Source organism: Tympanuchus pallidicinctus, unplaced genomic scaffold, assembly GCF_026119805.1.
Source record: "Tympanuchus pallidicinctus isolate F22 unplaced genomic scaffold, pur_lepc_1.0 scaffold31, whole genome shotgun sequence".
Classification (NCBI taxonomy): Eukaryota; Metazoa; Chordata; class Aves; order Galliformes; family Phasianidae; genus Tympanuchus; species Tympanuchus pallidicinctus.
In genome coordinates this window covers 13,248,142-13,267,637 of record NW_026294749.1, presented here as the reverse complement: position 1 = coordinate 13,267,637, position 19,496 = coordinate 13,248,142, and the positions used below count along the sequence as shown (strand labels likewise).

The 19,496-nt window shown below is 43.6% G+C and overlaps 1 protein-coding gene across 2 annotated transcripts in view; it reads left to right on the top strand.

Annotated features, from left to right (window-relative positions):
- Window positions 1-1,189: 1,189 nt before the first annotated feature.
- Window positions 1,190-19,496, top strand: part of KCNG2 (potassium voltage-gated channel modifier subfamily G member 2) — a 57,320-nt gene continuing 39,013 nt past the window's right edge. Inside the window, exon 1 of one of the 2 annotated variants that reach the window (XM_052697692.1) lies at window positions 1,190-1,565. The gene's annotated coding sequence lies outside the window, so the exon portion shown is untranslated. Of the gene's footprint in view, window positions 1,566-1,969; window positions 2,191-19,496 lie in introns of those variants that run through there. The other variant, XM_052697691.1, reaches the window with a different exon arrangement.

The following is a 19,496-nucleotide window of genomic DNA, read 5'->3' as shown; positions in this document are numbered from 1 at the left end:
AATTAGTGGTTAGGAATTAGAGAAATAATCAAGATACACTTCAGCATTTTTTGACTCAGAACATCTTGACAGAATGTTATACACAGGCGAAGCTACGTGGATAAATATACAGAAAAATACTGAAAAGAACATGGGTTAAAATCTTGTGCCAGTGCAAACATCCTGGGCTGTGTGTAATGTCAGGCAGCAAGCAAAATAACAAGATCTTGCTGTGAGAGAAAGGCAAGTGGTTTAGAATAGTTCCTCAGTATTGGTAAAAACAAGGTCAGAGCCTGAGATGCCTGTGTCCCTTACACAGACCCAGTGGGAGAGCTGAGGGTATGATTAATGGATAGCCCACAACAGGCAGAGCAAAGGAAGAGCAGAGGAGGATGTGGGGAGGGTAGAATGGTGGTCCTGTTTGTTTGTAACACAGGAACAGTATGAAATAAACTTTGAAGGCATCATAATTAAATTGACAATTATTTCTTTAGTGATAACTTTTAGTGAAAACCAAATAGTTAAAAATAATGAAATATTCCCTTGGGAGTTGATAGATTTTTGTATTAAGTGTAAGCAGCAATTAGTAAAAGGATGACATCTGTATGTATGTACAAAGAGCCTTCCCAAAGCCCACAGCTAGACCAACAAACACTTGGGCACAGAAAGCATCACACAGCACAAGGTGTGCAACTCACTGGCTTCTTTCACCAGGCTTCTGTAACAGGCATCCTCACGGCTGCTTACTGAAGCTAAGGGTTTACTGTTTCGTTTGAGACATGCGGAGCTGACTGATGTCCAAGCAAGAAGCAGCCCGAGATTAACACCTTTATCAAGTTCCTATAGTCTCCTATCAGATTTGCTCAGAAAAGGCACTGGTAAATCTACACGTAATCTTTGCTTCAGTCTTAAGAGGAAAAAAGCATAATAAAGAGCAGAGCTAGACAGAAGTTTTCCCCAGGGGAAGGGGCAGAAGAAATACTGAAAGAAATTGGAACGAATGCCAGCATAAACAGTACATAAATTACAGACTGTTAGGACTGACAAAAATCAGGACCCAGAAACCATCAGGAGGGACGTTCTGAAGAAACGGGCAAAGATGCAGGGGCTGGAAATACACTTCAGCGCCCTTCAGCCTTTTCGTAAGCGAGGCGCTGTGACCCAGGGCAGCCTGGAGCAGCAGCTATTTGCAGGAGCGGCTGGAAGCGCAGGATGCCCGCGTGGTTACAGCCACAGACACGGCAGGCGTCATGCTCTGCTCGCTGTTTGCCTCCTGTGGGTGCGCGGCCCGTCCCTGCACACACGCGGGCAGCGCGAGGCTTTACGGCTCCCCGAGTCCCGCTCGCGGCTCCGGGCACGGCGGTCGCGGTCCCTGCGGGCGCCTCGCCCCGCTGACTCCGCCCGAGGGGCCCCCGGAGAAGCTCCGCTCGGCAGCCCTGCCTCGCCGGGGCGGTCGGGCGCTTCTTCACAACGCGTTTCCACGTTGGGATTCCCGGTCGCGGTGACAGGGCAGGGGCGGCGGAGCGATGCAGGAACTCAGCGCGCAGCTCTCCGGGGCGCCGAGCCCAGGGCAGGATTTCGAAGGGGTAAACGCACCTGGGAGGAGCGGCACCCGCGGGACCGCGTTAGGTTTAAGCTCGCGGGCGGCAGCTTCAAACCGGGACCACCCGGAGCGCCTTTCCCCGCCGCTCTCGCGGATCGGTAACAACATCGGTGCCGCCCGCAGGGGCACCTCCTTGCCGGGACAGCCCCGCGCCGTCGGGACGCCCTGGGGCGGCCCGTTCCCAGCCTGGCGGTTACCAGCATCCCGCCGTCCCTCCGAGGAAAACGGCCCCGGCGAAAGGCCGGGCACGGCACCACTTGCCCCGCCACCGCCGCGAAATGGCCGCCTCTCCAAGCGTGCCCCCCGGCGGCAGGCGGCGCTGCGCGGTCGGCTGGCGGTGGGCGGAGGGGCGCCGCGATGGAGCGGAGGGCGGCCGGCGACGGAAGGCAGCGTCCGCGGTGAGAGAGGGCTGCGGCTCGCGGCGGCGGGGGGGAGCGTGAGTGCGAGGGGACGAGCTGAGGTGGCCGGGCCGCCGACCGCGCGGGTCCTGCGCGTCTTCTACGGAAACGCGGCCGGCGGTGCGCAGCCGGGACCCCCGCAAGCCGGGACCCCCGCAAGCCGGGACCCTCGCGCTGCCGGCTCAGTGGCGCGGCTCCACAGCGCTGAAGGTAACGGAGCTCGGCGTCATTTGGGGGGCTCGGGGACTGCCGGGCGGAGCACTTCTCCCTCGTCCTTTTAGGGTGTTTCTCTTTAGTCCTAGAAATGGGGTTTCCTGGGCTGTCACTGGCGTGGGGTAACGTACTCTGGCATGCGAGCGCAGACGAGCCACGCTCCGGGAGTTCGAGCTGAGCCAGCTCCGGCCGGGCTCCGGGATCTCTCTCGAGGTCTGGTCGGTATTCGGTCGGTTTGCCGTATCTACGAAGTGCCGCGTACGGCCAGTGTGATTGATTGCGGATTTCATTTCGGATCTTAAGCTCCGAGTGCGCGTGTCAGTTGTAGTGATGTTTGTTAGGCGTGTTACTAAAAGTTTGGGTGTTGACACGTTATCAGTAACGATGAATTGTAAATTGTGAAGCAAGGTCGAGGCTCTGCGTTGGCTGTGAACGCACTGAGCCGTGATGACATGCCCTCAACGCAGGGGTTGAGGTTTGTCCCAAACGAGATTGTTGTAAGACTCCCGATGCCCGTGGTCACCTTTCCCAGTGCCGTTCCCTAAGAGATGAGCTCTCTTTCCTGTGCAGCGTCAGTTTAGGAGTTACTTTTACAAGTAGGAGCTTTATGGCGCATCTTTTATTCCTGAGGAGGGTTGGCTGAGTCCATAAAATTGGCGGACTTCTTCTTGGTGCAGCCCGCAGTGCCAAAGTTGTTCAGCAGGAGAGGCTTCTTTCAGGTCTCCTTATCCACCACGCTGGAATTCCTTGAGGATGACCTTCAGAGAAAGAACTCAGCTTTGCTCAGAGGATCACATACCTCTTTTATTTGCTCTTTTTAAGTCTTCCCTAGAGCAATAAGTAGAGGGTATGGAAGGAAACTACGAGTGAACATTCAGCACTTCCTCTCCCTTATGGATAAGCCAGGAGACATTCGGACTTGCTGTGGGTCCTGGAAAGGTTTCTAGCCAAGCATGGAAGATCAGATTTGGTATTGCTACAGGAAAATGTAAGGTGGGGGAAGGGATAGCATTCCTTTTTTGTTCCTCATTCTTTATGTGAAGAAAGGTTAAAAATTGAGCATGTGTGTTGTTTTTTTTTTTTTCTGGGTCACTTTTAGCTGTTTAATCAGTGTGTCCATTTCTCTGAAATCTCAAGACTTCTGCCTTTAAAAGAAGATTGCCTGATGTTTTCAGGCAGTGTGGATCTGAGATATTACTGCATTTGTTAGGAGATGAGCAGCACTTGGCCATGTGCCTCTGGTCTTGTGCCTAATAATACATAGTGGGAGCGGTGTGTTAGCTGTCAATAAATGTCTGTCATCTCTTAGGTCTTAATTATAAAATGGTTTTAAAACGGCAAGCAAAGGAAACTTTCAGCTCAGTACATAAATGTGGTAGAGCCCTGTGTATGAATACCACAGTGCCCCACATCTACCGGCACTGTGTCCATTAATAAAGCCCTGATTTGTTTCTGTGGCTTCAGTTTCAAAGCCCTAAAATATGTGCAGTTTTCAGTATGGTGGTTGGGTGTGGGTTTTTGGTTTTTTTTCTCCTCCTTTAGCAGGTCTTTGCTTGTAAAACAGGTGCATTTCTTCTTAAAAGAAGATTCAGGAAGGGCTGAAATAGCAGTTGGATGCTTTTCCCCTTTTCTTTGCCCTCACGTTTGATTCCGAGAATAATTTCAGGACGGTCTGAGGTTGCTGCTAAGTAATCTGTCCTGTATCAGGCACTGAACGCAGTGCTGTCTGGAAGGGAACTGTGAGTCACGCAAATGCTGGACAGCTTTTGATGTACTGTGGAAACCCTCTGTAAAAAAGTTGTACGTCTGTAGCGGAAGATCTGCCTCGCTTTGGAATCCTGTGCAAGAGTAGCTGGTGGGAACTGCCTGTATAGTAGCTGACCTACCCTAGTGTCCTGCACACGCATGCTGTCTTTTGAAGTCTGAGTACAGCTGTTACCTTGTTAACTTGCTCCTGGCAATGATTTGCTTATCTCGAGCAATCGGGAGCACAAAAGAATTGGATGTGATTGCTGTGTCCTGCCTTTGCAGGGCAGAAAGGTGGGGAAGCATCTTGAGACTGAACAGAGGATAAAATACATTTCAATTTGTGTTATTAAAGGAAGAAACAGAAAACAGGAGTAGTAAAAACTCCAAATGTTTTCTAAAGCTGTAAATGGTCGAGGAAGCTGTATCGTATTTTAGGAACTATGTAGGTGCTCTGGGACCAGAATTATTGAATTTTTCTTACAGATAAGTCTCATTAGGGGGTTTAGAAACTTCGTCAGGTGTATACAGATGGTGAGGATCAAGATTGTTTTTTAAGAAAAGCTCCAAAAAAATTGAAACAGAAAAGAAACTGAGAGACTCTGACTCAATGCAACACGAACACTGCATTGAGTTGAGTAGCTTATTTGCTTAATTAAGGCATCCATTTTGAGTTACTTGACTTGCACATTTCCCTGCTCAGATTAATGTCTTCATCACAGTGATCGTTAAACCATTTATATTCAACGAACCTTCATTGCTTTTTTTAATCAGTCAGGTATCTTTAAGTATTCATAATAATCTCGATAACTTCAAGATGCTTTTCCTTCTTTTCTGGTGAGTTATAATTTCTCTGGTGAGTTATATATTCTTATTCTTATATATTCTTATTCTGCATCACAGCTGAACCCATACTCCATTTCAAGAGGCAGTTTAGCCACAAGCCATACTCTTGCTTCTATTTGTTTGCCTGGTGTCTCGTTGTGTGGAAGACCTTTTTCCTGCTCCTTGCTTTTCTTTTTCAGTGGGGTGAAGATACCGAAGTGAATTCAGGTTCTGTGTGGCGTGGTTGAATGTTAAGCAGAACCAGGATTTAAAATAAAAAAAGTGTTTGAAGACCTGGCTAATGCAGGACAAGCACTGATGGTTGTGTCTGGCTTTCACCTGACTTCCCAGGACAGGCTGATGCTCGGCTTTGTGACTCACCATGAGAGAGGGGCCAGAGTCCCTCTGCTTCCTTGATGCTGCCTTGCTGCCCTCACCAAGTCAAAACTCATTTGTAACGTCATGCTAAAAGGCAGTGTGCTTTAGGATGAGGGCTTTACGCTTAAAGACTTTCAGTGCTTCCACTAACCTTAGGTGCGTGTGAATACAATGAAGAGTGATTTCTGGAGCATTATTCCTATTAAATATTTAGAGTCTCTGCATCTTTTTCACCCTCAGAGGGGGGGAAAGAAAAAGGATAGTCTCACAGCTTCCTAACGTGAACTGACATCTCTGTTAAATGTTCAGGTTATACCAGCAGATGTGCCGTTTCAGAACCGTAATGATGATAAAATCTGAAACTTCAAAGTGGAACAGACATTTGTGGTACGTTTTCCTAATGGCAGAAAACAAAAGGGAGAGTTTAAATGGCTGTAATTGAATCAGGTCGTTTTAACATCTTCCTACTCCGAGTTAGAAAAGGTGCCAAACAATCTCTTTGTCTTTCAGGATTCTGGATAACTAAATTAAAAGTAGTAAGGGTCATTAAAACTGTTAAATGTGGCGCCAGCTATTGAGAAGAATTAACACGAAGTGGCTTTGTTTACAGGATATCCACACAAATAATGGTTCTCTGTGCTTACTTGGTCAGCCAGTGCATTTCATTTTCTGAGCAATCTTGGCAGAACTCAAGTTTGTTGATAACAAAGGTTCCAACTAAGTTGTGTTAAATTGGAGTTCTACACAGCTGGCAGGGGGTAAATCAATATTAGGCACATGGAAAAGAACATGAGTGTTTAAAAGGAAAAAGAATTGTAAGGAAGATTCTAGGAATATTAAAGCAACAACAATTAAAAATAAATACATTAAAAATGTATCCTTTCAGCATCACTACCCTTGGTGAAAAACCATGCATACCAGTGATTATGGAGATTATTATATCTTTTTTCAGAGCTTTGAACTTCTTGAAGAAGCAAATACTGTTTGGACTGAGATGATCTGCACAAGGAGCTCTTTGAAAGATTAATGGTATTGGGTTGAGTTAGAGCCATTAGCCTGAGCCCTCTATTGATGGCTCCATTAGCAGAATGAATAGACTGGTATCAGCTGGGCAGGAAATAAAAAATCAGCCAGTTCTGGTGCTGTCTGTGCTCAGGTTTGTCTTGTGCCCAGGAGCTCGAGTGAGTAGCTGTGTTATGCTGCTTACATCTTCTCACTCTGAACTGGGTCCACATCCCTGCCAGCACAGGTAGGAGCTCAAATCTGGGTGCATCAGGGATTTGGGGCCCCTGGAATGGTAAGTAAATTCAGTTTTCTGAGAAGAGCCATTCAGTATATACAAATATATATATATATATAAGTGTTTCCAGTGAGACTTTATTGGTAACAGCTGAAAATGAGGCTTCTCAGATATACAGAAAAGCATGCATTGTGTGTTGACTGCAAGGCAAATTGCTCACATTTAATGCATATTTACTGTATCTGAATTACAAGACATCTGTAATTTCAGAATATTTAGGAGGAGGACAGGTAAAGAAAAGAGGAAAAGTAAGACAGTCGGATTTAGAATTAAACTATCCTCCGGAGGTTCTCACAGCCTCGTCCAATAATTCTTGTGGCAAACTTTTAGCCCTGAAAAATATCCCTAACGTCTTCAAGTCTCACTAAGTTCTAAGACTTTAGGATTCTGTTTGTCCAGGGCGTTGAACAGAGCAGGATTCTGAATCTTACATTTCCATACATTATTTTCTTTTTCCCATCTAGAACTGAACTTAAGTTACTGTCTTTAAATCTTTGGCACATCAAACCAGCTTTGAATCAATGAAGAAACTGGTTGCCACTGATCTGACTGAAAACAGGTCATCTCCTAGGGTAAATCTGCTCATTGTTTGAGCTTGCGAGGATCTGTGTTATCTTGGTGTCTCTCTCTCTTTCACCCCCTTCTTTGGCGCTGCCTCTCCCTCACCACGGCTCATCAGCACATGGGTTGTGAGCCCTCCTGTCTGTTCACATCACTGCTATGATGGGCTGTCATTGGCTTGAGCTGGAACAATCTTGTTTGTAGCTGAACTGAAAATCTTACAGCTGGACTGACTTTGATGAGTAATAATATAACACCCTATGCAGCAAAAACAGCAACAGGAGCATGCCTGTCTAACCACAGAAACGATGTAATTAATGAAGGGAAGGATGTGTGATTCCCTTCTGTGAGCTGAGGTCACATTCCTTGCGTGGGTGACATGAAGGCAGGTCAGCCCCGAGGTTGGCATGCTGTTCAAAATTGATCACTGAACGTACTGACGGGTTTTTCAGCAGATTAGAAGAATTGTTGTGTTATTTATTTTTAAAAAGACAGCCGTCCAGTTTTGGAAATGAGACAGAAACAATTGCTAGAGAAAGTGCATCCTAAACACTGGAAAGGTCAAAATACTTGGGGAGGGGATAGGCTGGGCTTGAGGAATAGGAAGGAGGGTCTTTGAACTTCAGGCTGAAGAATCCTGCCTAATTCCCTCTGGTGGCTGGTGAACAGCAGGAGAAACAGTTGTTTTCCTTCAGATTTTCAGTGCAGTTTTTTCAACCGATACAGGCAGGAAGCTGGAGCCTCCGTGGAGGCTCTGCAGTCATTATATAAATCTGTTAGACAAAAGTCGGAGTGAAGCCCAATCTCTGCAGTTCAGAGCTTTCCAAATGTTACTCCAAGGCTAAGAGCTGTGTAGGTTAGGATTCTGCTAACTGACCTGCTAGAATGAAATTCCTCTGTGGCTCTCAAGAACGATTTTTCTCACAAACTCTCTTTGATAGTGTGATTGAGTTACAGAGGTAATGCATTAAAAGCAGTTGTTTCCCAGGGTGTAGAACACATGCTCAGAAGTTTAATTTGTAATTCTGACATAATAAACAACTCTTTATGATGATTGCTGTAAAGTACTTTGGTTCATGAAAATTTTGATGCACCATCAGAATTGACACCATACTTCCATGCTTTGTGCTTCCTTTCCTCTTCTCTTTTTTCCTGGTAGTGAATTTTCAGTTGTGTTTTGAGAGCAGAAGCTCGCTGTGTTTCTCCACACATTACTGTTACTGGACCTTTTGCCATCTCTTCAGGCTGTGCAACGTTGTCAATCAGCTGAACTGTTAAATTTATTTACAGTAATGCTAACCCAGTTCTAACCTTACCCAGCTGTTCAGAATAATGGATGATTTTACCTTCCAGCAGATTTCAAACCTAAGAAATCAGTGAAGCCATGGGAAACTTGTTTGGGATTTTTATGGCTGTATACATGCACTTACCTTGAATGGCATGGTTTATGTGATGTTGTTTAATGTTCAGAAGTACACATTACAATCTTGACCCTATTATGTTTAATCACAGTGTGGAAGCACTCGCATTAATTTTCACAGTCTTACTTCCAAGCTAATTTTATGTACAGCGTTTATGTTCAGCTGAACAATTTGTGTTTGCTGATTAGGGGAAAGTCATGGTTCCACAGCAGCACATCTGGACTTCTCCGTTCTTCACCCTACATAAAGGGAGGAGCAGTGCCAGGCATACCAGTTCTAGTTCAGATATGGTTGATTTCCAGAAGTTCTGGACCTAGAATAATTTTCTTGCTCCTTTCTTCTTCCTGATGTTTGTCAAGGTCATTTATTCAGGGCTGCCTTTCAGCTGTGATTTTTCATGTTGTTAGATGTCTGTTATATCATCAGAGGTTTCAAAAAGGACTTTTCTGAGTCTTGACTCAAAAACCTGTGAAAACCTTTGAAAGTATACATGGATAAATGAAGCTGATTAGTGTTATATATGAAAGAGAGAAATAAAAGGAATTTTTGAATTGTTCTTTGTGACAAGAAGAAGTTCAAGAAGAGTTCTTGAGGCTAGTATAAGGCTCCATTTTGTACTTACTGGCTTTGAAACAAAAGATTGAGTCCTTTGGGGTATGTACAACTTTATCAGAGAGTATAAACAAACAGCATATCCTCCATATTTTGGAGAATTGTAGCATTTGGTAACTGTAGATTCATAATCTTCCCTTTTGTGTGTATATTCTTAATGTAATATCACCATATTCTCATGCAGTATTCTCATTTCAGTATTACAGTTAGCATTTCCCAAAATCCCTTATTCTCAGTTCAGCCTGTCTTTGTGGTTTTATGAGGCTTCGTGCTGTGAAGGCTTCCTCTGACTGCAGAAAGACTTGAGTTTGTTCTGGAGACTGCTGTTAAGGGCTCAGCAGTGGAAGCTGTTCCTGGGGAATTGTTCTTGGCTGTGCTGATGTAAATCAAAGGCTCCTGTCCAGATTTACCTTTGTATAAATGAGAGCACATCTGAGTCCTAGATGTTTGTTCTAGTATTTCTTTGTACTTGTACTGTAGGATAGAATTAAAACCTTCAGTCATAGATTAATAATATGTTATTCTTGGTCTAAGCAATGGTGGAAGTTCTGATTTGATTTCTTTTCTACCTTTGAAATAAAAGTCTGAGAAAAGAGCTTGCATTCAGTTAGTGCCTGATCCTGCCAGTCTTTACCCTGATGCATTCAGATGTTCCTACTGAGTACATAGGTATCCTGAAGTGAGCATGGACTCCTTTAAGTAAGGGGTTTCAAGAGTGGGTTTTTACAGAACTTTTAAATACCTTGCATTTATCAAACCTCATACATCCTAATTACTGCATCACAGCTTGTCATGTGAAGAAGTATGGTGAATTGTTTGGAATAGCAGTGTTGTTACTCTGTGGGTTCTGGCAGTGAATTGGACTGACAAGTAACACCTGTTCAGACTTTAAGTATGTGCATACTTCTCAGAAATAAGCTTTTTAGTTTTATATCAAACATAGCCACTATGCAACAACCTACTGTAACTCTAAATGTTGGGTCATAGTCTTTTAAGATTGTCTACAATTAAATTTGTTCTCTAATTGAAGGTATCTTCCTGCAACTAAAAGTGGTAGAAGACCAATGTGTGCATCTAAGACCCCTACTTCCATGAAATGAATGAATGAAGCTACTTAAAAAAAAGTCCTGAAAACAGGTTATGTTCCTGGATACATGTATTCTAGTCTGAAAACCCAAAATCAAATGGGAATTGGTCATGTGTAGTGACAGCAGCTTGATTCTTCTCTTAAGCCTGTGAAGTCAGCATTTCCTTGAACTCTTCATTTCCTTCTTGGTTCAGAAGATTTTCCAACTGTGACCTAAAAATGAAAGAGGTGACATGAGACTAGCAGTAGCTTAGACAAGATAGATTTTGACAGACAGAGCCAAGAGTCTATCTTAATATAAATAATATAAATAATAATCCTTCATCAGGAAAGGAAATGGTTATACCGAGGTTGGAAAAGACCTCCAAGATCATCCAGTCCAACTGTCCCCCTATCACCAGTCTTTCCCCACTTAACCACATCCCTCAGCACAACGTCCAAATGTTCCTTGAACGCCTCTGGGGACAGTGACTCCACCACCTCCCTGGGCAGCCATCCCAGTGCCTGGCCACTCTTTTGGAGAAGAAAGTTTTCCTAAAGTCCAACCTGAATCTCCCTTTGTTCAACTTCAGTCCATTCCCTCTTGTCCTATTGTTAGTTAGCCAGGAGTAGGGGCCAACCCCACCTCACCACAGCTTCCCTTTGGGTGGTTGTAGGGAGTGATATGTTCCCCCCCGAGCCTGCTCTTCTCCAGACTAAATCATCCCAGGTCCCTCAGCTGTTCCTCATATGGCTTGTCACATTGACTGTTGGGTGAAGGTTCTTTGCCAAAGGGTGGCTGGGCACTGGAACAGGCTCCCCAGAAGATTGGTCACGGCGCCAGGCCTGCCAGAGTTTAAGAAGTGTTTCGTCATTGCTCTAAAGACGTATTTTGGAGTGATCCATTGTGGAACCAGGACTTGGACTCAGTGACCCTTGTGGGTTTCTTCCAAATTCTATGATTCTGACTCTTTGCCACTATTACTTCAGAGATTTCTGCAGGGTGTTGGCCTGGTACACTACAGTTCTTGCCTTGTTCTTTGTCATAAAAGCTGTACGAGGCCCATAATGATCTATTTAAAGAATTTTTATAGTACTTTTCTTCTCGATAACCTAGCTATTCCCTGTGTACCCTAGCTCAATCAACCTCAATTGCAGGCAGAACTGTTGAGGAGACAGTGTACAGATCTCGGAGGAATGCGCAGAAATAATTTGCAGTCCTGATGGAGAGCAGTGTTTTCTTAATTGTCATTTTTAATGACTCTGAAGAATCCACTGGAGTATGTTGGATTATGCCACTCTTTTTATTCTTAAGAGCGAACATTATTACTAAATGGGATAGAAAGGTGTAAAAGAAATCAAACTGTTTATTTTCAGAATGTAAATGAAAATGCAGTGTTTGGGTTTGCCTTTGTAGGGGCAAGCTGCCTGTGTGAGCAAGACAGCCATTATTGTGCATTATGAGGTTTTTATGTCTTATTTCCTTTCATTATTAATGAAAGTTAGTAGGGGAGGTATAACTTGCAGCCATTTATAGCTGGAATTACAGATGACCATCAAGCGCATTAAAATAGGCATCGTGTAAGCATATCCATAAGGTGTAAAACTGCACAGTCTGGTATTTTCTATCTAAAATGGTCCCAGCTCAGAGCAGAATGGTAGTGTTCAGGCTGTTTAGCCATATGTATGGCTGGTGAGCTTCATCTCTGTGCCTGGGGAGATCATGGAACAGATCCTTCTGGAAGACATGTTAAGGCACATGAGAGATGAGCAGGTGATCTGAGACAGCCAGCATGGCTTTACCCAGGGAAGGTCATGTCTGACCAATCTGGTGGCCTTCTGGGATGGAGTGATGATGTCAGTAGGCAAAGGGAAGGCAAGCAGTGTCATCTATCTGGACTTGTGCAAGGACTTTGATCTGGTCCCCCACCACGTCCTTTTCTCTAAATTGGAGGGAGATGGATTTGAGAGGTGGATAAGGAATTGGTTGGAAGGCCGTAGACAGAGGGTTGTGTCTTTGACTTAGGCTGTTGAGGACCTTCACACAAGTCTCTGTCTGTTCCATCACCTGATGTAATTTGGAGAAGATGCATCTGCTTCTTTCAGGGGTACCTAAAATACTGAAAACGTACTTTGGCACCTTGAGGCAGGGGGAGAAGATGCCTTAGACTGCAACTGGATACCAACTGTAAAGTACACGTTATCTTTAGGAAGACTGAATGGACTAATGTGCACAGATGTCCTTCACTCACATCCTTTCTGGAGGACAGCACATGGCATTTCAGCTCTGAAAAAGCACTGTGCAAAACAGCACCTCCTTATTTAGCAGGTCAGGTCAGTTTCCTCTGTGGGTGCAAGATCACTAACTTTGATTTTGTAGAAGACTTAATTCAGAGCTGCTTATGAGTTGGACAGATTCAAAGGAAAATTTTCCCTTATCTCATGCGCCATGAATCAACTTGAAGAAGCTATGGAGCTGAGCATATTATGCCATGGACATAAAGTAATGTGGTTTGAGCAGAGGCAGAAGGAGTAGATGGAAGGAAAATAGCTCAATGTAACCAACCAAGAGTTTGTTTCTTTTATACATGGCCTTTCTATTTTCAAATGAGAAATGCTCATTTACAGATCAAAAGTTAGGTGTACAGAGTATTTCCTCAAATTTCCTTTGACTTTCCATTACAGTTGGTAATCCACTATGCAATTTGTTGGCCTCACTATGCTAAAAAAAAAAATCAAGAAACAGATACTAAAACTGTTTGTATCCATCTGCCTCAGGGACCACAGTCAGATGGTACGATTTTAGTCAGGGTATTGGTGTAAAAGCAGGGTCTAGAAGGAAAAACTTGCTTGTTTATTCATTGACTAAGGAAAGGAAGGAAAGATATTTGTGCCAAGGATAGCATATACTTTTGGGTTTGGATTTTTTTTGTTCAGTGTGCCTCAGGAGTACTTCTCAGCATTGAATGGCAGTTGAAATAAGTCAAGCCTAAGTTGAGATGGGTGCTCAAAGTTTGTCATACTCTCTTGTCAGGAGTATAGACTGTCCTCTTATGATCTCACACCAGTACTGAATTTCAGCAGACCAAGCTTTTTAGAAGTGCCAGGTGTAATAAATTGAGATAAATGATGAAAAGTGCTGGCAGTTAATTAACTTAGTAAACTAGAGTTACATATCAAACAGGAAGAAAGAAAAGTAGTGAGAAGAAAGGAAAACTGATACTAGACCTTGCCCTAGGAGGTAAAAGATTATATGAGAAAAAGGAGCAAATTGAATTTGCAAAATTAAATGGAAAGAAATGGATGGATTTGGAACATAAAATTATTTACAGTAAAGGTTCCAAGAGAAGAAGGAATATAAGTCAGTAAAACAGAATGACACTGAAATAATGTCTGTACACATCTGCTTTTGCATACTCTGAATTTTACAATAGCCTCTAACTGGGTTTGTTTTGCTGAAACAGTTGTGATTCTTTTTATGGAGAAACTGCAAATGCTGAAAGAGGTACTATAGGAATACTTACTCATATTAAAGTTTAGCATTTGTTATTTAATATGCAATATCCTCTGGGTTTGAATAGCCAAGTCTTTATTGAATTTCTGGTTTGGGTGTCTCCATTCATCTGTGGAATGAAAAATCTACGTTTGAGCATATGGAGCTGGAGATCAGTGACAAATGGTGTCCCTCAGGGTCAGCACTGGGACTGTTGCCCTTTAATATCTTCATCAGTGACATCAACATTAAGATCAAGTGTACTCTCAGCAAGGTTGCAGATGGCACCAAGCTGTGTGGTATGGTTAACATGCTTGAGAGATGGGATGTTATTCAAAGAGACCTAACGAGCCCAGGTGAACTTCATGAAGTTCAAGAAAAGCAAGTGCAAGGTCTTGTACCTGGGTCATGTGCATGGGAATTGCCAGCTCATGGCCTGAACCAAAGGTTGAGCACCAGGTGAGAAGGTGTGGCTAACCCAGGGAGCTCAAGTGCAAGCATTGCACCTGAGTGACCCTGGGCCCACCCCTCCTTACTTGCATTTAAGGGTTAGCAGCTGAGTAGCAGCTCTGGATAGAGATAGTGCTCTTCTTGAGCTGTCACCAGTCATCAGAAAGGGTGAGCTATTTTTTCTTCTTGTCATCTTCCTTTGCTCCATAGTGCTTGTATCCCAGTAGAAGCCAATGCCGTTGCCTTCCTTTGCTCCACAGTCGTGACAAACCCCACTGTCAATACAAGCAGGGGGACAAAAAGACAGAGGGCAGTCCTGTTGAAAAGATCTTGAGGGTACTGGTAGATGGCAAGCTGGACATGAGTCAGCAACTTGCCATCACAGCCTAGAGTGCCAACCACGTCCTGAGCTGCTTGGAAAGAACTGCGGCCAGGGGGTTGAGCAGGGCAATCCTGCCTCTCTGCTCTGCGCTGGTGAGGCCTCACCTCTGTGTCCAGATGTGGAGTCCTCAGCATAGGAGAAACATGAACCTGTTGGACCCTGTGACCAGATCACAAATGTGATCCCCTGTGAGGAGGGGCTGAAAGACCTGAGGCTGTTTAGCTTATAGAAGAGAAGATTCTGGGGAGACCTGATGTATGTATGTCTTTCAGTATCTAACGGGGGATATAAGAAAGATGGAGACAGACCATTTAGCAGGGTCTGTGGTGAGAGGGCAACGGGAAATGTTTTCGAACTTGAATGGGGGAGATTTAGATTGGATAGAAGGAACAAGATTTTCACAGTGAGGGTAGTGAAGCACAGGAACAGTTTGCACAGGGAGGTGTAGATGCCTTCTGTTTGGAGACATGGAAGGTCAGGCTGGACCAGGCTCCCAGCAATGTGATCTAGCTGTATGTGTCTGCTCATTGCAGGTGAGTTGGACTCGATGATCTCTGAAGGTCCTTTCCAACTAAACAATTCTGTGATTTCAATAGCTGCACAGCTAATTAGCTGTTGGCACTATGTGGGCATGCTTTTATGCATACAGACAAGGAGGCAGTGAAAAATTGACCTTAAATGTAATTTATTTTTGTTACTGTTTGGATAATTTAAAAGCTGTCAGCCCTTGCTTATTGAAGGTGTCAGGAAATTTTCATTTGTTGCCCATGTGTTCCGTGTTAACAATGCAACAAATCCTGTTGTGTTAGAGCATGCAGCTGTAAGTGATGGTGAAGAGCAAATGATGTCAGTGCACAGTGCACTAAATGAAAATGCAGGGTGAAACTAACTTCTGAGACAAGCGCTAAAGAAACGTTTGTCATCTGAAAAACTCTGTCTGAAAAGCTCTGTCTGTTGCAAAAATCACGTTTTGAGGCCTGTGGGGTTCACAAAAGCTTTGAGGGTAAGTGTTAGGTAAATTAAAAAGTAAACCCAGCTTCAATACTCCATATTCAGTCAGAGAAATTGTAAAGAGCTTTTGACTTTGTGGCTTAAATTTGATGGCAAGGGATAATTGGAATGAAGTTCTGTGATAGAAAACTTTTTCTTACAGGACTATTTCTTACAACACGTGACCAAATGGTATGTGTATTTTATGTGCTGTGCTGTATAAATGTAACTATGAATGTCTCTGTGAAAGAGGAAATGGATCTGATAACAAGGAGCTGGAACTGATGCATGATGAGTTGATACTGTGAGGTGTTTGTGGTGAAAGGATCTGTAAAAAAGGAAGAAGTATGATGCTGTACTAAGGAATAACTTAGTAAATAAATGGTTTAAAAATGAATTTGCTCAGTTGAGAAGCAAAACAGTGCAAGCGTCTCTTTGCCTTTTTATTATTAGGAGAGCAGCAGAAATGAAGAGAAGAATAGAAGGTGTTTTATTCATGTTCTAGTAAAAAATAAAATGATCAAGATTTGGTTGAAAGCATTACTCACTTGTGAGGGTATGAGAGTGAATGTCCAAAAATGAGATGCTTAGCAAAAATTATGATGTATCCAGGAGAATTTGGAATGGAAATGTCTGTGGCAACTGTAACATTTCTCTACTGTCCATCTAGAATGGCTGGATGTAGTGGAGCTTTTGCTGTTGCAGTCTTTCAGTATGGAAATAAAGCCATTTGGGAATGTGAGGTAGGGATGGAAGTGAAAATACATGTTGCCTCTTCCTTCACCTGTCCTTACCTTGTTGCTATGATATTGCACTCAGGAATATTGCACCTGTGTTGTGGTTTCTCATTCTTTGCTTTCTTCTTTCTCATCTCATTCAAAGGAACCTCACCGGAGCTGAGGAGGCACTGCTCTGTTGTCTTTTTTGTGCGTGCAAAAAACCTGAAGTCTGAAAATCTTAACAGATTTACATGTAAAAAGAGTGAGGACATTCTACACTGTTCTGAATATAGAATTAAAACAAGCCTTCCTAACTTAGATTCCAGAAGACTGTTGTGAGACTACATCTACAGTTTTTAGGCACCTTAGTAGCTGCATATTTATAGTATTTTATGACAGCATGACAAGCAGCACAATGTATGAATATTCTGAAATAGCAAGCAGTTAGAGCTCGCGTGGTGTTTGTACGTACGTTATAGAAATTGTTTTACTCCTCTGGACTGGTGAATTCTGTGACCCCAGTTTTCTTTTGCTGTAACAAATGGTAAATTGCCTGAAGTGTGAATGCATGTTTCATACACTAAACAGATGCAATGATAGAAACATGAGATCCTTACACAAGATTATTACAGAACAGGATATTCAGTTGAATTTTTTTACTTTTTGACTGAACATTGTTTTTATATGAATACAATGAATAGTAAGATTTCACGGCTCTTGAGGAAGCCGACTTTTTTTTTCTGCTGTGATTCCTGGAGAATGCTGTTCAACAAGAGAACCTCCTTTTCTTAGCTGACAACACTGACCCAGCAGCAGAAGAGGTGATAACTCCAGATGTCTGCTGACCCTTTCACCAGCTTTTCTTTTGTCAGCTGAGTCTTCCATGTGCATACGTGCCTTAGAAGGAATATGTGAGTACTGTCTGAAAGGAAAATCCGGAGCACTTCTGTTACATAAGGGCTGTTATGTTTTCCATAAAGCCATTATGTGGTCAAGGTATATTCTTTCAAAAGAAATCAACATTATGTTCTCTTTTTCAGCTTAGATAACACATATGTTGTCATAAATACACATGTATATATTTCTAGCTGCTTTTCCAATGCCCAGCTATAGCTACAGCTGCTATAGTAAATACCTATGTATGACTAGACACTGGATTCAGCTATGCACACTAGGTACTTGAAAAAAAAAGCATCTGCAGTAACTGCATTTAATAGAAGGACTTACAGGTAATGTTGGAACGTGATCTCCTTCAGTAGAACAAGAAGCACTTAATAATAAATATACCTTCCCAATGTAAATCTTATGAAAAGCTTCTTCAAGCATAGTACTTAAGTGCAGAAAATTTCAGCTTTATGTGCACTACAACACCATAGAAATCTATTCATTTATAACAAAACTTCTGCTGTTTCAGACAGTATTTTATGACCTTAGAGAGATCAGTTGATACACAGTGCTGACTTCTGAGATGAGTGCCATACTAAGACCCACTTGGAATTAAATCTGGCAAGGGATATCAAGGGCAGCAAGAAGGCCTTCTTTAAATAAGTATATCACAATCAAAAGGAAAACCAGAAAAACATGGGCCTACTGCTGAATAAGGTGGCTATAATTGTAACGGGCAAAACTGTGTAGGGGAAATCTGGTAGCCTTCTCTGACATCATCGGCTGGGTAGACACAGGGAGAGCTGTGGATGTTGTGCACCCTGACTTCAGCAAGGCTTGTGACACTGTCTCCAGTATCATCCTGGTAGGTAAGCTGCAGAAAAGTGGGATAGATAGGTGGACGGTGTGATATGTATTGAGAACTGGCTGACTGTCAGAGCTCAGAGGGTTGTGATCAGTGGTGTGGAGTCCGTTTGGAGGATGGTATCTGGCAGTGTTCCCCAGTGGTCAGTTTTGGGCCTGGTCTTGATCAATATCAGCAGCAGTGACATAGCTGAAGAGAGAAGAGTCTACCCTCACTGAGTTTGCTGCTGATACAAAGCTGGTTAGGGACTGGAGCATCTTGTTTATGAGGAAAGGCTGAGGGATGGGGCGGTTGCCCTCTGTGTTAAGAAGTGGATAGACTGCTGAGAGCTGCTGCTGAGAAACAGCCATGGTCATCAGGTTGAGAGCTTGTGATTTAAAAGTGGGGACCAGACTAATAAAGGGTGTCTGATGGTTGGGATCTACTATAGGCCATCTGATCAAGAAGTGGGGGGGAGGGCTGTTGACCAGGCCTTCTTGCCTCAGCTACAAAAAGCATCGTGCTTGCAGACTCTCATTGTCACGGAGGATTTCAACTACCCAGATATCTGCTGGGAAGGCAACAGGGTGAGCTGCAAGCAACCCAGTAGACTCTGAGAATAACTTCTTGATACAGGTGTCTGACAAGCCACCCAGAGGTGGATTGTTAATGGATGTGGTGCTCACTACTGTGGATCATTAAAGAGGTTAAGACTGGTGGCAGCATGGGCTGTAGTGACCATGTCCTGGATGATGTCATGTACTTGAGGAATATTAGCCTAGCAAAGAGCAGAGCCAGGACTGTGAACTTCAGGATGTTTAAGAAGTTGTTGGAAGAGATCCCTGAGAAACTGTCCTTAGGGATATAGTAGCAGGACAGAGCTGGCAGCCCTTTGAGGACTCTTTTCTGAGAGAGTAAGAGCTCTCCATCCACCAGCATAAGAAATCAAGCAGAGGAGGCAAGAAACCAGCATGACTGATGAAGCCCTTGCTGATCAAACAGAGGGATAAGAAGGAAAAGCATAGGCAGTGGAAGCAGGGATGAGTGGCCTGGGAAGAATGTAGGTATGCTGTTAAGACATGTAGAGATGAGATAAGGAAAACAAAGGTGCATATGGAACTGAATTTGGTAACGGATGTAAAAAAATAACAAAAAGGGATTCTAAGGTACATTGTTCAGAAAAGAAAGGCAAAGGAGGATGATAAATTGATAAATGAGAAGGGAGAACTGGCTCCAGGCATGGAAGTTAAGGCACTCAGTGAGTTGTTTGCCTCTGGTAGTCAGACTTTCTGTGCCTCACGTGTCCCTGAACATCTACTTAGGGGCTGGGGGAGCAAATCCCTCCCACTTTAAGAGTGGAGCAGGGCCAAGACTGCCTCGTGAGACTGGATGTATACAAGCCAATGGGGTCAGACAACATGCATCCTGGAGTCCTGAAGGCATTGGCTGATGTGGTTGCAAAGCCACTCTCTACCATATTTGATATTTGTCCTTTGAGGAGAGGCTGAGGACACGTGGGCTGTCCTGTCCTGAGGAGGCCAAGAGGGGAAGCAGAGAGAGGTACTGGGCTCTGTGCCTGGTCGTTGGTGTCTGGACTTGTGGTAATAGCATAAAGCTGTACCAGGAGGGAG